This window comes from Coffea arabica, chromosome 11e (genome assembly GCF_036785885.1).
Source record: "Coffea arabica cultivar ET-39 chromosome 11e, Coffea Arabica ET-39 HiFi, whole genome shotgun sequence".
Lineage (NCBI taxonomy): Eukaryota > Viridiplantae > Streptophyta > Magnoliopsida > Gentianales > Rubiaceae > Coffea > Coffea arabica.
In genome coordinates, this window is record NC_092331.1 from 44,357,066 (window position 1) to 44,375,171 (window position 18,106).

Consider the following 18,106-nt stretch of genomic DNA (forward strand, 5'->3'; position numbering starts at 1 on the left):
ATTAATGGATAATCTACCATTTTAAGAAGTAGTAGATCAATAAATGGTGGTTCAATAACAAAAGTCATATGTTCTAATGATAAGAGAGATAAAAGTGGCTTACTATCTTAAGTGATTCACAGATATTACCTTAAATGTGTGTCACTTGAGTACTCACCAAGGGAATGTCCGCTTGACTTTCTTGAAGGATAACATCTGTAGAACCTACACCTTTAAAGTACTTTTCAAGGGGGGTTAAGTATGAATCATTGATGTTAATCTCTTGAGATTCATCATTAGCTCACACTTTTTCATTGAAACAACACTTAGGATCATCATTATCATAAAAAAGATATCCATTTTCACCTGCATCATTCCCACCATTCATGTTAGGGTTAATTTACATATCATTAGAAGAAATAACTTCACACAAATCACTTGGTCTTGAATTCTACCAAAATGAGAAGTTAATTCATCTAATCTATTCTCAACCCAAGCAAAATGATCAAAAATTGCATTAGCTAGCTTTTCAATAGCAAATTTTCAAGATGGCTTCGATTCATATTAAATAAATTCAGATTGGTAATCACAAAAACGTGAAGAATTACTACAATTACATTAATTATCCCAATTATAAGCATAAGAATTACCCCAATTAGCATCATATTGATCAAGCCCAAATTTAACACAATAATCCATATCAGTACTTGCCTACATATATGAGTAGCATGATAACCTCCACACAAGTCACAAATAGCGTAATTAGAATTAAAAGCATCAACATTCCCTTTTTGTTAATCAAATGCATAATGGTGTCCAATTAAACTTTTAATGTTATATAATCAATTTAAATTTTTAAACTTCTTAAACCATCTTCAAAAGACATATTCATGGTGCCTTCTTGGTTATCTCTATTCATAGAACTTTGCACGTGATAACAATCCATTGCCAAACTTTCATTTCTCATGTATTATCCGCCCATATTTACCATTCTCTTTAAGTCCCTAAACATGCCTTCAAAGTAATTCAAAAATAAGATCAGTCCAGAAGAAGAGGTAACCCAGAACAAACAAAAGCACACAAATAAATTCAAGAAACATACAAGACATAACAAACACAATATAATAAGTAAAATATCTAAACTAATAATGTTGTTTTTCATGCCAATATTCCCACAAATCTTCCCCAACAACGGCGACCAAAACTTGACGAAAGCGGGGTATGCATATAACAATTAGATTCAATCCATAGTCAAGTTTTACATTTTTAAGTTTCTAAATATTCCACATGCAATTTTTTTGCAAGTATATGGGTCGGAATTGAATATAGGGTATTAAGAGTCGAACCCATAGAGAAGAATGAACAACTACTGGTACCACTAAAACCCCTCTATTATTTTGACCATCAACAAATTGAAGAAAATAAAACTATGCTAAAATGTGCAAGAAAATAGCAAATGAAAACTCCTTAGGTTATGGTATCCCTAACTACTCATGTAAGTGCAATTTTTGTATCATTGAGTACTACTATCTTGACTAGCTATGGCATAATTTTCTTATAGGGGTAGTTGAGTGATTTGAATATGAAAGTGTTGAGTAATCGGGGGTTCTCACTTAAAAGTGTTGATTTTCACATAAAAAGACATTTCCATAATTTGAGTTTTTATTGATAGGTTGTATGAATAATTCCCTCTTTAAACTTAAGTTTTGAGGAAAAAATGATTATAAGAGAGTGCTTACTGCCTTTGACTATATGGATTACTTACTTGTGGAGTTAGGTTAGGGTGAGAGATTGAACTGAATACAGTTAAATTTGAGTATAATGTCTTTCATTTACTAGATATTATGAGTATTTAATGTACTTTGAATGATTACTGACGGGTATTTTACATACGTGCAAGCTAAAAAATACCGAATTACACCCGTTCACTGCAAGTATACAGATCAACTAGTAGTTAAGGGTATATATCGGGTCGATCCCACAAGGAAGGGTGAACAATTACCGGTATTACTAAAGCTTCTCTATTATTTAGACTATCAATAAATTATAACAAATTTAACCTACTGAAATTATACAAAATGACAAATGAAAGCTCCTTAGGTTATGGTATCCCTAACTACTCATGCAAGTGCTATATTTGGATCATTAATTACTACATCTAGGCTAATTATGGTGTAATTTCCTTATGCATTTGAATCCTACTTTCGTAGTGAATCAATTATACTTATAACTAATCCATACCTATTCTCATGGTTATGAAATTAGCTACAAGTTCATTTCTTCAGTGAAATTACATGAAATGAATCACTAAAAACCACATAGGTGCACCTCTACTTTCGTGAGTGTACTCCCTATGTTTAGCACTTCTTGAACTAATGTTAAATCTCAATTTTCATTGCAGAAATAACACCTTAGATAATCACAATTAATGGTACCAGATTAATCATGATTTAAAGAGCCAAAGTGCTAAATAACTTGCTCAAATCATAGCAGTTAAATAGCCAAATGATAAACACTAACAATCATAGAAAGTTCAACCAAACTCAAGGCATAAACTTTAGAAACACATAATAGACATAAATTCCAGAACTTGCATAATAACCATAGTTAAGAATCCAATACAAAAGATAAAGAATTGGAGTAGAGATAACCCATGTCACTTGAGCTTCAACTTCTCCTTCTTCATCTCCATCTTCATCCTAATCTAGCTATTATACAAGAATGGATTAACTACACTTACTACACTATCCTACACTAAGGAAATGAAAGAACTACATTTCTGCACTTTAAGTTCTCCCGTATTCTCCTCTGGTCCCAGACCACCCAAAATGTCTCTGCATATAAACTGCTCAAGAGCTCCATTTTTCCAAGTCAAATTCCACCTTTTGATTCCCAAATCTCAACTTGTTTAGGATAGTCAATAACAAATGTTTTTGACTTGAAAATAAGCCACCTTGTCTGCCCTTTTGTCTTCTGAAGCATGTGCACCGAATTCCCTTGCATCTTATAGCTGGAAAGTGGTATGAACACAAGGGAAATGGCTGAGTCAAAATTGCAGAATTTCGGCCAGAAAACGCGCCTACACAAAACGCGGTTACAAGTCACGTTTTGTGTACTCGCGTATTCACTTTGGCCTTACTTCATCTGCGATTTTCTCTATTATAAAGGCCGAACTGGCTTTTGTGCAAAACACAAAAGTTGTAGCCCTTTGAGTTAGCTTTTCAATGCTTCAAGAATCATCCAAATCGGAGTTGTATAGCCTGAGATATGATCAAAATACTAAACACTGGTCAGAGCTCTGTTTTCCACTTTGGACAGCTGAGTTGAATTTCGGTATTTCAACTTTTTGACTGATTAATCCGCTGAATTGGACTTTAATGTCTTCATACCAAATGTAGATATATCTCTTAGCTTCAAAATGGTACCAAGATCACCTTGATCCGATCTGTGTAACTCCAGATATAGTCAAAATACCAAAACGTGTCAGAGTTGTCAAACCTGACTTTTCTTGCATTTTTCCTTTTACACTTCATATTTTATTTTCACCACTTTAATCCATCTTCAATCATCCAAATATCTTCCCAATACACTTCATTTGATGATTGAATCATTAAACCTATAAAATATGAAGTTTTTACCATAAAAATCAATAAAATGCAATGTTTAGCCATTTTAACATAAAATGTAGTTTTTTTACCAAAACCTTAGTTATTTTAGTTATAAAACTAAATAATCAAACCAAATTAACTAATAAAATGCACTTAAAAATACGTAAAATAAATCCTTATCAAATACCCCCACACTTGAACCATTGTTTGTTCTCAAGCAATAAAAATACAAACCAACAATGATCCAAAATTTGAAAATAAACATATGTAGCATTTCAACTTCATTTCCTCAAAACAAAGTAAATAACCATTATGCAATTATTCAATTAAGTTCAAGTACTCATAATATCAAGTAAAGGAGAGCCAATTATACCGTAATTATAACAGGTTCAAATCCATTTTTCATCCTTACCCAATCTTACAAGTAAGTAACTCATATGGTCAATAATATGCTTCCTAAACCCATGATCATCTTCTTATTTAACTTAAAGAGGGATTTATTTATATAATATAGCTAATATTACTTAAGTTGTAAAAGTATCTTTTTACGCGAGTGTCGACATTTGTAGATGCCAACCTCCGGTTACTCAACACTTCACATACTCAAGTTGCTTTGCATACTCTTAATTCAAGTACCTTTTTACGCGAATGTTGACATTTGTAGATGCCAACCCCCGGTTACTTGGTACGAGAATCATTGGAGTAGAACAATTTTTATTTATTTTCTTTTCTCTCTTTTTTTTGTTTTTTTTGTTTTTTTTTTTTATTTTTTTTCCCTCATAGAATTGAAAGCATAATCACGAGAAGAGTATTGCAATTATTGACCATATTTATCACTTAACTTATAAAATCAAATAAAGCGAAGAAATTTCATCAAATATGCAAAAAATATAGGCATAATTTTCTCCACTTTAAAAGATATACTTTCCTACAAATGCAAAAATTATAATCACATAATAGTCATTTCCAAGTTAAATGAGAAAAGAAGTTTCCAAATTACATATATTTATCTCAAATGTAGAAGAAATTTGAACTACTAATGGTATGAAACTTGTTACCCCTTTGGATAAAATCGAAAAAATTGAAACTTTTTGGGGCAAGTTTGCAGTTTTGGACAAGATTGTAGAAAAATTTTGAATTTTAACACAAGTCCAATATTTGCAACTAATAAGTCAATCACATTCAATGTATATAATCTCAATTCTTCCCCCTACACTTAACATACACATTGTCCTCAATGTGTAAGAAGGAAAATCAAGATAAAAAAATAATACTCCCCTATTGTTGTGATTGAATATGAAGCTTCAAGGTATGTTGTTCGCTTGTCTTCATCGCTTCATGAGTTCCATTTGGTAACCATTAGTGATATAAACCTAAAAATGGAAAATGAGAAACAAAAGTGATAACAAAGGCTTAATAAACATATAACGGTGATCCGTAATTCCCTAGCCTTTGTGGTGGTGATGTACCAATAGAAAATACACAATAAGCAACTCAAGGTACAAGAAAATATATGAGGAAAAGAAGAAAAAGAGAATCAAGGAAGCTGCATTTTTCTAAAAAAACTCATAAAACGCGAGTAGAAACGCGCCTTCAGATCGCGTTTTGTAGGCGCGTTTCTTCCCAAAAGTTGCAGTACTGAAAACGCGGTTCTGTGAGAAAACGCGACTTGAAGTCGCGTTTTCAATGGCGCGTTTTCACTTTTGATCCAGGCAACAAAACGCGACTTCCATCAAACCGCGACTTAAAGTCGCGTTTTGAAGGCGCGTTTTCTGTTCTGCAGGTGCAGAATCGAAAACACGATTCTGTGAACACGCGACTCAGAGGCGCGTTTTCTTGAGAAACGCATTTTCTGCTGCGAATTTTAGCAGAAATTCAACTTTTGAAAATTTACAAATAATACCCCAATTTTCCAAAATGCATCATAGATCATTTGTTTGCTAATATACTCAATGCATGCACATGTAAAATGATCAAAACATGCATTTTAACCCCTTGTAACGAATCAAAAACAACAATTACTCAAATCGAGGGGTTGAGTTCCTTGATCAAACTTCGCCTTTTTCACCTCATTTGGTCACTTTTGCTTTCATTTCCAATACCTATAAATGAAAAATAACGAAATGACTCAAACACATATTTTAAACATAAAATCACACCAAAATAACATAAATAACCAAAACATTGGGTTGCCTCCCAATAAGCGCTTTTTTTAAAGTCAATAGCTTGACTATTTCACCTCATTTTTCAAGGAGGTTTTGTTAACGAATAATCCACCATTTTATGCCTTGGTGGATCATTGTAAGGTGACTTAATATAAAAAGCCACATGATCTAATGATATGAGAGATGGAAGTGACTTACATATTCCAAGTGTTTCATAGATATTACCTTGAATATGCACCACTTGAGAACTTACCAAAGGAAATGTCATGAAAGAATCTTGGGCAGGAATATCTTTAAAACCTGTACTTTTTATACACTCCTCAAGAGGGGTGAAAAATGAGTCATTAAAACTTACCTCTTGAGGTTCAAAGTTAGTTCCAAATATATTATCATGTGAAATGGACATTTGCTCATTGAAACACAATTGAAATTCATCATTTTCATCAAAATGTAACCCATTTTCACATACAACATTCCCACCATTCATGCTAGGATCATTTTGTAAATTATTAGAAGAAATAACTTCACACAATACATGTAATTGATCTTGTATTCTACCAAAGTGAGAAGCCAATTCATCTATCCTTTCCTCAATCCTATCAAAACGGTCGAAAGTCACATTAGCTAATTTTTCTATAGCTAACTCCCAAGATGGCTTAGAATCATTAGCTACCATTTCAATTGCCAACTCCCAAGATGGTTTTGATTCATATTGGACACTTTCAGGTTGGTAATCATAAGAATATGGAGAATCACTATATACACATTGATTATCCCAACCATAAGCATTAGCACTATATCGATCAAAACAGGGATTGTAATGCTCTAATTCATCATAATAATCCACATTTTGTGCTTGCATACATGTGTTAGTAGCATGATAATCTCCACACAAGTCACAAATCACATGATAAGAATTAAAAGCATTAACATTCCTTCTCTGCTCAATTTCATGCATAATTGTGTCCATCATAACATCAAATTTTGCCTTTAAGCACCTTAAACCATTTTCAAAAGACATACATGCAGTAAATTCTTGGTTACCTCTGTTAAAGGAGTTTTGCACTTGGTAACCATCCATTGCCAATCTTCCATTTCTCAAGCATTGTCCTCCAACTTGACCTATCCTCCTCATTACCTAAAATTGCTTTTAAACAACTTAAGAGCAAAATTAGTAAGAAGAATAGGTGATAAAATGCATACACACAAAAAATACTAAAATGACAGAAAATAACATTCACACAATAACTAATAAAATGTCTAAACTAATAAAGTTACTCTTCACACCGATATTGCCAAATCTTCCCCGGCAACGGCGCCAAAAACTTGACGGGTATTTTACATACGTGCAAGCTAAAAAATACCGAATTACACCCGTTCACTGCAAGTATACAGATCAACTAGTAGTTAAGGGTATATATCGGGTCGATCCCACAAGGAAGGGTGAACAATTACCGGTATTACTAAAGCTTCTCTATTATTTAGACTATCAATAAATTATAACAAATTTAACCTACTGAAATTATACAAAATGACAAATGAAAGCTCCTTAGGTTATGGTATCCCTAACTACTCATGCAAGTGCTATATTTGGATCATTAATTACTACATCTAGGCTAATTATGGTGTAATTTCCTTATGCATTTGAATCCTACTTTCGTAGTGAATCAATTATACTTATAACTAATCCATACCTATTCTCATGGTTATGAAATTAGCTACAAGTTCATTTCTTCAGTGAAATTACATGAAATGAATCACTAAAAACCACATAGGTGCACCTCTACTTTCGTGAGTGTACTCCCTATGTTTAGCACTTCTTGAACTAATGTTAAATCTCAATTTTCATTGCAGAAATAACACCTTAGATAATCACAATTAATGGTACCAGATTAATCATGATTTAAAGAGCCAAAGTGCTAAATAACTTGCTCAAATCATAGCAGTTAAATAGCCAAATGATAAACACTAACAATCATAGAAAGTTCAACCAAACCCAAGGCATAAACTTTAGAAACACATAATAGACATAAATTCCAGAACTTGCATAATAACCATAGTTAAGAATCCAATACAAAAGATAAAGAATTGGAGTAGAGATAACCCATGTCACTTGAGCTTCAACTTCTCCTTCTTCATCTCCATCTTCATCCTAATCTAGCTATTATACAAGAATGGATTAACTACACTTACTACACTATCCTACACTAAGGAAATGAAAGAACTACATTTCTGCACTTTAAGTTCTCCCGTATTCTCCTCTGGTCCCAGACCACCCAAAATGTCTCTGCATATAAACTGCTCAAGAGCTCCATTTTTCCAAGTCAAATTCCACCTTTTGATTCCCAAATCTCAACTTGTTTAGGATAGTCAATAACAAATGTTTTTGACTTGAAAATAAGCCACCTTGTCTGCCCTTTTGTCTTCTGAAGCATGTGCACCGAATTCCCTTGCATCTTATAGCTGGAAAGTGGTATGAACACAAGGGAAATGGCTGAGTCAAAATTGCAGAATTTCGGCCAGAAAACGCGCCTACACAAAACGCGGTTACAAGTCACGTTTTGTGTACTCGCGTATTCACTTTGGCCTTACTTCATCTGCGATTTTCTCTATTATAAAGGCCGAACTGGCTTTTGTGCAAAACACAAAAGTTGTAGCCCTTTGAGTTAGCTTTTCAATGCTTCAAGAATCATCCAAATCGGAGTTGTATAGCCTGAGATATGATCAAAATACTAAACACTGGTCAGAGCTCTGTTTTCCACTTTGGACAGCTGAGTTGAATTTCGGTATTTCAACTTTTTGACTGATTAATCCGCTGAATTGGACTTTAATGTCTTCATACCAAATGTAGATATATCTCTTAGCTTCAAAATGGTACCAAGATCACCTTGATCCGATCTGTGTAACTCCAGATATAGTCAAAATACCAAAACGTGTCAGAGTTGTCAAACCTGACTTTTCTTGCATTTTTCCTTTTACACTTCATATTTTATTTTCACCACTTTAATCCATCTTCAATCATCCAAATATCTTCCCAATACACTTCATTTGATGATTGAATCATTAAACCTATAAAATATGAAGTTTTTACCATAAAAATCAATAAAATGCAATGTTTAGCCATTTTAACATAAAATGTAGTTTTTTTACCAAAACCTTAGTTATTTTAGTTATAAAACTAAATAATCAAACCAAATTAACTAATAAAATGCACTTAAAAATACGTAAAATAAATCCTTATCAAATACCCCCACACTTGAACCATTGTTTGTCCTCAAGCAATAAAAATACAAACCAACAATGATCCAAAATTTGAAAATAAACATATGTAGCATTTCAACTTCATTTCCTCAAAACAAAGTAAATAACCATTATGCAATTATTCAATTAAGTTCAAGTACTCATAATATCAAGTAAAGGAGAGCCAATTATACCGTAATTATAACAGGTTCAAATCCATTTTTCATCCTTACCCAATCTTACAAGTAAGTAACTCATATGGTCAATAATATGCTTCCTAAACCCATGATCATCTTCTTATTTAACTTAAAGAGGGATTTATTTATATAATATAGCTAATATTACTTAAGTTGTAAAAGTATCTTTTTACGCGAGTGTCGACATTTGTAGATGCCAACCTCCGGTTACTCAACACTTCACATACTCAAGTTGCTTTGCATACTCTTAATTCAAGTACCTTTTTACGCGAATGTTGACATTTGTAGATGCCAACCCCCGGTTACTTGGTACGAGAATCATTGGAGTAGAACAATTTTTATTTATTTTCTTTTCTCTCTTTTTTTTGTTTTTTTTGTTTTTTTTTTTTATTTTTTTTCCCTCATAGAATTGAAAGCATAATCACGAGAAGAGTATTGCAATTATTGACCATATTTATCACTTAACTTATAAAATCAAATAAAGCGAAGAAATTTCATCAAATATGCAAAAAATATAGGCATAATTTTCTCCACTTTAAAAGATATACTTTCCTACAAATGCAAAAATTATAATCACATAATAGTCATTTCCAAGTTAAATGAGAAAAGAAGTTTCCAAATTACATATATTTATCTCAAATGTAGAAGAAATTTGAACTACTAATGGTATGAAACTTGTTACCCCTTTGGATAAAATCGAAAAAATTGAAACTTTTTGGGGCAAGTTTGCAGTTTTGGACAAGATTGTAGAAAAATTTTGAATTTTAACACAAGTCCAATATTTGCAACTAATAAGTCAATCACATTCAATGTATATAATCTCAATTCTTCCCCCTACACTTAACATACACATTGTCCTCAATGTGTAAGAAGGAAAATCAAGATAAAAAAATAATACTCCCCTATTGTTGTGATTGAATATGAAGCTTCAAGGTATGTTGTTCGCTTGTCTTCATCGCTTCATGAGTTCCATTTGGTAACCATTAGTGATATAAACCTAAAAATGGAAAATGAGAAACAAAAGTGATAACAAAGGCTTAATAAACATATAACGGTGATCCGTAATTCCCTAGCCTTTGTGGTGGTGATGTACCAATAGAAAATACACAATAAGCAACTCAAGGTACAAGAAAATATATGAGGAAAAGAAGAAAAAGAGAATCAAGGAAGCTGCATTTTTCTAAAAAAACTCATAAAACGCGAGTAGAAACGCGCCTTCAGATCGCGTTTTGTAGGCGCGTTTCTTCCCAAAAGTTGCAGTACTGAAAACGCGGTTCTGTGAGAAAACGCGACTTGAAGTCGCGTTTTCAATGGCGCGTTTTCACTTTTGATCCAGGCAACAAAACGCGACTTCCATCAAACCGCGACTTAAAGTCGCGTTTTGAAGGCGCGTTTTCTGTTCTGCAGGTGCAGAATCGAAAACACGATTCTGTGAACACGCGACTCAGAGGCGCGTTTTCTTGAGAAACGCATTTTCTGCTGCGAATTTTAGCAGAAATTCAACTTTTGAAAATTTACAAATAATACCCCAATTTTCCAAAATGCATCATAGATCATTTGTTTGCTAATATACTCAATGCATGCACATGTAAAATGATCAAAACATGCATTTTAACCCCTTGTAACGAATCAAAAACAACAATTACTCAAATCGAGGGGTTGAGTTCCTTGATCAAACTTCGCCTTTTTCACCTCATTTGGTCACTTTTGCTTTCATTTCCAATACCTATAAATGAAAAATAACGAAATGACTCAAACACATATTTTAAACATAAAATCACACCAAAATAACATAAATAACCAAAACATTGGGTTGCCTCCCAATAAGCGCTTTTTTTAAAGTCAATAGCTTGACTATTTCACCTCATTTTTCAAGGAGGTTTTGTTAACGAATAATCCACCATTTTATGCCTTGGTGGATCATTGTAAGGTGACTTAATATAAAAAGCCACATGATCTAATGATATGAGAGATGGAAGTGACTTACATATTCCAAGTGTTTCATAGATATTACCTTGAATATGCACCACTTGAGAACTTACCAAAGGAAATGTCATGAAAGAATCTTGGGCAGGAATATCTTTAAAACCTGTACTTTTTATACACTCCTCAAGAGGGGTGAAAAATGAGTCATTAAAACTTACCTCTTGAGGTTCAAAGTTAGTTCCAAATATATTATCATGTGAAATGGACATTTGCTCATTGAAACACAATTGAAATTCATCATTTTCATCAAAATGTAACCCATTTTCACATACAACATTCCCACCATTCATGCTAGGATCATTTTGTAAATTATTAGAAGAAATAACTTCACACAATACATGTAATTGATCTTGTATTCTACCAAAGTGAGAAGCCAATTCATCTATCCTTTCCTCAATCCTATCAAAACGGTCGAAAGTCACATTAGCTAATTTTTCTATAGCTAACTCCCAAGATGGCTTAGAATCATTAGCTACCATTTCAATTGCCAACTCCCAAGATGGTTTTGATTCATATTGGACACTTTCAGGTTGGTAATCATAAGAATATGGAGAATCACTATATACACATTGATTATCCCAACCATAAGCATTAGCACTATATCGATCAAAACAGGGATTGTAATGCTCTAATTCATCATAATAATCCACATTTTGTGCTTGCATACATGTGTTAGTAGCATGATAATCTCCACACAAGTCACAAATCACATGATAAGAATTAAAAGCATTAACATTCCTTCTCTGCTCAATTTCATGCATAATTGTGTCCATCATAACATCAAATTTTGCCTTTAAGCACCTTAAACCATTTTCAAAAGACATACATGCAGTAAATTCTTGGTTACCTCTGTTAAAGGAGTTTTGCACTTGGTAACCATCCATTGCCAATCTTCCATTTCTCAAGCATTGTCCTCCAACTTGACCTATCCTCCTCATTACCTAAAATTGCTTTTAAACAACTTAAGAGCAAAATTAGTAAGAAGAATAGGTGATAAAATGCATACACACAAAAAATACTAAAATGACAGAAAATAACATTCACACAATAACTAATAAAATGTCTAAACTAATAAAGTTACTCTTCACACCGATATTGCCAAATCTTCCCCGGCAACGGCGCCAAAAACTTGACGGGTATTTTACATACGTGCAAGCTAAAAAATACCGAATTACACCCGTTCACTGCAAGTATACAGATCAACTAGTAGTTAAGGGTATATATCGGGTCGATCCCACAAGGAAGGGTGAACAATTACCGGTATTACTAAAGCTTCTCTATTATTTAGACTATCAATAAATTATAACAAATTTAACCTACTGAAATTATACAAAATGACAAATGAAAGCTCCTTAGGTTATGGTATCCCTAACTACTCATGCAAGTGCTATATTTGGATCATTAATTACTACATCTAGGCTAATTATGGTGTAATTTCCTTATGCATTTGAATCCTACTTTCGTAGTGAATCAATTATACTTATAACTAATCCATACCTATTCTCATGGTTATGAAATTAGCTACAAGTTCATTTCTTCAGTGAAATTACATGAAATGAATCACTAAAAACCACATAGGTGCACCTCTACTTTCGTGAGTGTACTCCCTATGTTTAGCACTTCTTGAACTAATGTTAAATCTCAATTTTCATTGCAGAAATAACACCTTAGATAATCACAATTAATGGTACCAGATTAATCATGATTTAAAGAGCCAAAGTGCTAAATAACTTGCTCAAATCATAGCAGTTAAATAGCCAAATGATAAACACTAACAATCATAGAAAGTTCAACCAAACCCAAGGCATAAACTTTAGAAACACATAATAGACATAAATTCCAGAACTTGCATAATAACCATAGTTAAGAATCCAATACAAAAGATAAAGAATTGGAGTAGAGATAACCCATGTCACTTGAGCTTCAACTTCTCCTTCTTCATCTCCATCTTCATCCTAATCTAGCTATTATACAAGAATGGATTAACTACACTTACTACACTATCCTACACTAAGGAAATGAAAGAACTACATTTCTGCACTTTAAGTTCTCCCGTATTCTCCTCTGGTCCCAGACCACCCAAAATGTCTCTGCATATAAACTGCTCAAGAGCTCCATTTTTCCAAGTCAAATTCCACCTTTTGATTCCCAAATCTCAACTTGTTTAGGATAGTCAATAACAAATGTTTTTGACTTGAAAATAAGCCACCTTGTCTGCCCTTTTGTCTTCTGAAGCATGTGCACCGAATTCCCTTGCATCTTATAGCTGGAAAGTGGTATGAACACAAGGGAAATGGCTGAGTCAAAATTGCAGAATTTCGGCCAGAAAACGCGCCTACACAAAACGCGGTTACAAGTCACGTTTTGTGTACTCGCGTATTCACTTTGGCCTTACTTCATCTGCGATTTTCTCTATTATAAAGGCCGAACTGGCTTTTGTGCAAAACACAAAAGTTGTAGCCCTTTGAGTTAGCTTTTCAATGCTTCAAGAATCATCCAAATCGGAGTTGTATAGCCTGAGATATGATCAAAATACTAAACACTGGTCAGAGCTCTGTTTTCCACTTTGGACAGCTGAGTTGAATTTCGGTATTTCAACTTTTTGACTGATTAATCCGCTGAATTGGACTTTAATGTCTTCATACCAAATGTAGATATATCTCTTAGCTTCAAAATGGTACCAAGATCACCTTGATCCGATCTGTGTAACTCCAGATATAGTCAAAATACCAAAACGTGTCAGAGTTGTCAAACCTGACTTTTCTTGCATTTTTCCTTTTACACTTCATATTTTATTTTCACCACTTTAATCCATCTTCAATCATCCAAATATCTTCCCAATACACTTCATTTGATGATTGAATCATTAAACCTATAAAATATGAAGTTTTTACCATAAAAATCAATAAAATGCAATGTTTAGCCATTTTAACATAAAATGTAGTTTTTTTACCAAAACCTTAGTTATTTTAGTTATAAAACTAAATAATCAAACCAAATTAACTAATAAAATGCACTTAAAAATACGTAAAATAAATCCTTATCAAATACCCCCACACTTGAACCATTGTTTGTCCTCAAGCAATAAAAATACAAACCAACAATGATCCAAAATTTGAAAATAAACATATGTAGCATTTCAACTTCATTTCCTCAAAACAAAGTAAATAACCATTATGCAATTATTCAATTAAGTTCAAGTACTCATAATATCAAGTAAAGGAGAGCCAATTATACCGTAATTATAACAGGTTCAAATCCATTTTTCATCCTTACCCAATCTTACAAGTAAGTAACTCATATGGTCAATAATATGCTTCCTAAACCCATGATCATCTTCTTATTTAACTTAAAGAGGGATTTATTTATATAATATAGCTAATATTACTTAAGTTGTAAAAGTATCTTTTTACGCGAGTGTCGACATTTGTAGATGCCAACCTCCGGTTACTCAACACTTCACATACTCAAGTTGCTTTGCATACTCTTAATTCAAGTACCTTTTTACGCGAATGTTGACATTTGTAGATGCCAACCCCCGGTTACTTGGTACGAGAATCATTGGAGTAGAACAATTTTTATTTATTTTCTTTTCTCTCTTTTTTTTGTTTTTTTTGTTTTTTTTTTTTATTTTTTTTCCCTCATAGAATTGAAAGCATAATCACGAGAAGAGTATTGCAATTATTGACCATATTTATCACTTAACTTATAAAATCAAATAAAGCGAAGAAATTTCATCAAATATGCAAAAAATATAGGCATAATTTTCTCCACTTTAAAAGATATACTTTCCTACAAATGCAAAAATTATAATCACATAATAGTCATTTCCAAGTTAAATGAGAAAAGAAGTTTCCAAATTACATATATTTATCTCAAATGTAGAAGAAATTTGAACTACTAATGGTATGAAACTTGTTACCCCTTTGGATAAAATCGAAAAAATTGAAACTTTTTGGGGCAAGTTTGCAGTTTTGGACAAGATTGTAGAAAAATTTTGAATTTTAACACAAGTCCAATATTTGCAACTAATAAGTCAATCACATTCAATGTATATAATCTCAATTCTTCCCCCTACACTTAACATACACATTGTCCTCAATGTGTAAGAAGGAAAATCAAGATAAAAAAATAATACTCCCCTATTGTTGTGATTGAATATGAAGCTTCAAGGTATGTTGTTCGCTTGTCTTCATCGCTTCATGAGTTCCATTTGGTAACCATTAGTGATATAAACCTAAAAATGGAAAATGAGAAACAAAAGTGATAACAAAGGCTTAATAAACATATAACGGTGATCCGTAATTCCCTAGCCTTTGTGGTGGTGATGTACCAATAGAAAATACACAATAAGCAACTCAAGGTACAAGAAAATATATGAGGAAAAGAAGAAAAAGAGAATCAAGGAAGCTGCATTTTTCTAAAAAAACTCATAAAACGCGAGTAGAAACGCGCCTTCAGATCGCGTTTTGTAGGCGCGTTTCTTCCCAAAAGTTGCAGTACTGAAAACGCGGTTCTGTGAGAAAACGCGACTTGAAGTCGCGTTTTCAATGGCGCGTTTTCACTTTTGATCCAGGCAACAAAACGCGACTTCCATCAAACCGCGACTTAAAGTCGCGTTTTGAAGGCGCGTTTTCTGTTCTGCAGGTGCAGAATCGAAAACACGATTCTGTGAACACGCGACTCAGAGGCGCGTTTTCTTGAGAAACGCATTTTCTGCTGCGAATTTTAGCAGAAATTCAACTTTTGAAAATTTACAAATAATACCCCAATTTTCCAAAATGCATCATAGATCATTTGTTTGCTAATATACTCAATGCATGCACATGTAAAATGATCAAAACATGCATTTTAACCCCTTGTAACGAATCAAAAACAACAATTACTCAAATCGAGGGGTTGAGTTCCTTGATCAAACTTCGCCTTTTTCACCTCATTTGGTCACTTTTGCTTTCATTTCCAATACCTATAAATGAAAAATAACGAAATGACTCAAACACATATTTTAAACATAAAATCACACCAAAATAACATAAATAACCAAAACATTGGGTTGCCTCCCAATAAGCGCTTTTTTTAAAGTCAATAGCTTGACTATTTCACCTCATTTTTCAAGGAGGTTTTGTTAACGAATAATCCACCATTTTATGCCTTGGTGGATCATTGTAAGGTGACTTAATATAAAAAGCCACATGATCTAATGATATGAGAGATGGAAGTGACTTACATATTCCAAGTGTTTCATAGATATTACCTTGAATATGCACCACTTGAGAACTTACCAAAGGAAATGTCATGAAAGAATCTTGGGCAGGAATATCTTTAAAACCTGTACTTTTTATACACTCCTCAAGAGGGGTGAAAAATGAGTCATTAAAACTTACCTCTTGAGGTTCAAAGTTAGTTCCAAATATATTATCATGTGAAATGGACATTTGCTCATTGAAACACAATTGAAATTCATCATTTTCATCAAAATGTAACCCATTTTCACATACAACATTCCCACCATTCATGCTAGGATCATTTTGTAAATTATTAGAAGAAATAACTTCACACAATACATGTAATTGATCTTGTATTCTACCAAAGTGAGAAGCCAATTCATCTATCCTTTCCTCAATCCTATCAAAACGGTCGAAAGTCACATTAGCTAATTTTTCTATAGCTAACTCCCAAGATGGCTTAGAATCATTAGCTACCATTTCAATTGCCAACTCCCAAGATGGTTTTGATTCATATTGGACACTTTCAGGTTGGTAATCATAAGAATATGGAGAATCACTATATACACATTGATTATCCCAACCATAAGCATTAGCACTATATCGATCAAAACAGGGATTGTAATGCTCTAATTCATCATAATAATCCACATTTTGTGCTTGCATACATGTGTTAGTAGCATGATAATCTCCACACAAGTCACAAATCACATGATAAGAATTAAAAGCATTAACATTCCTTCTCTGCTCAATTTCATGCATAATTGTGTCCATCATAACATCAAATTTTGCCTTTAAGCACCTTAAACCATTTTCAAAAGACATACATGCAGTAAATTCTTGGTTACCTCTGTTAAAGGAGTTTTGCACTTGGTAACCATCCATTGCCAATCTTCCATTTCTCAAGCATTGTCCTCCAACTTGACCTATCCTCCTCATTACCTAAAATTGCTTTTAAACAACTTAAGAGCAAAATTAGTAAGAAGAATAGGTGATAAAATGCATACACACAAAAAATACTAAAATGACAGAAAATAACATTCACACAATAACTAATAAAATGTCTAAACTAATAAAGTTACTCTTCACACCGATATTGCCAAATCTTCCCCGGCAACGGCGCCAAAAACTTGACGGGTATTTTACATACGTGCAAGCTAAAAAATACCGAATTACACCCGTTCACTGCAAGTATACAGATCAACTAGTAGTTAAGGGTATATATCGGGTCGATCCCACAAGGAAGGGTGAACAATTACCGGTATTACTAAAGCTTCTCTATTATTTAGACTATCAATAAATTATAACAAATTTAACCTACTGAAATTATACAAAATGACAAATGAAAGCTCCTTAGGTTATGGTATCCCTAACTACTCATGCAAGTGCTATATTTGGATCATTAATTACTACATCTAGGCTAATTATGGTGTAATTTCCTTATGCATTTGAATCCTACTTTCGTAGTGAATCAATTATACTTATAACTAATCCATACCTATTCTCATGGTTATGAAATTAGCTACAAGTTCATTTCTTCAGTGAAATTACATGAAATGAATCACTAAAAACCACATAGGTGCACCTCTACTTTCGTGAGTGTACTCCCTATGTTTAGCACTTCTTGAACTAATGTTAAATCTCAATTTTCATTGCAGAAATAACACCTTAGATAATCACAATTAATGGTACCAGATTAATCATGA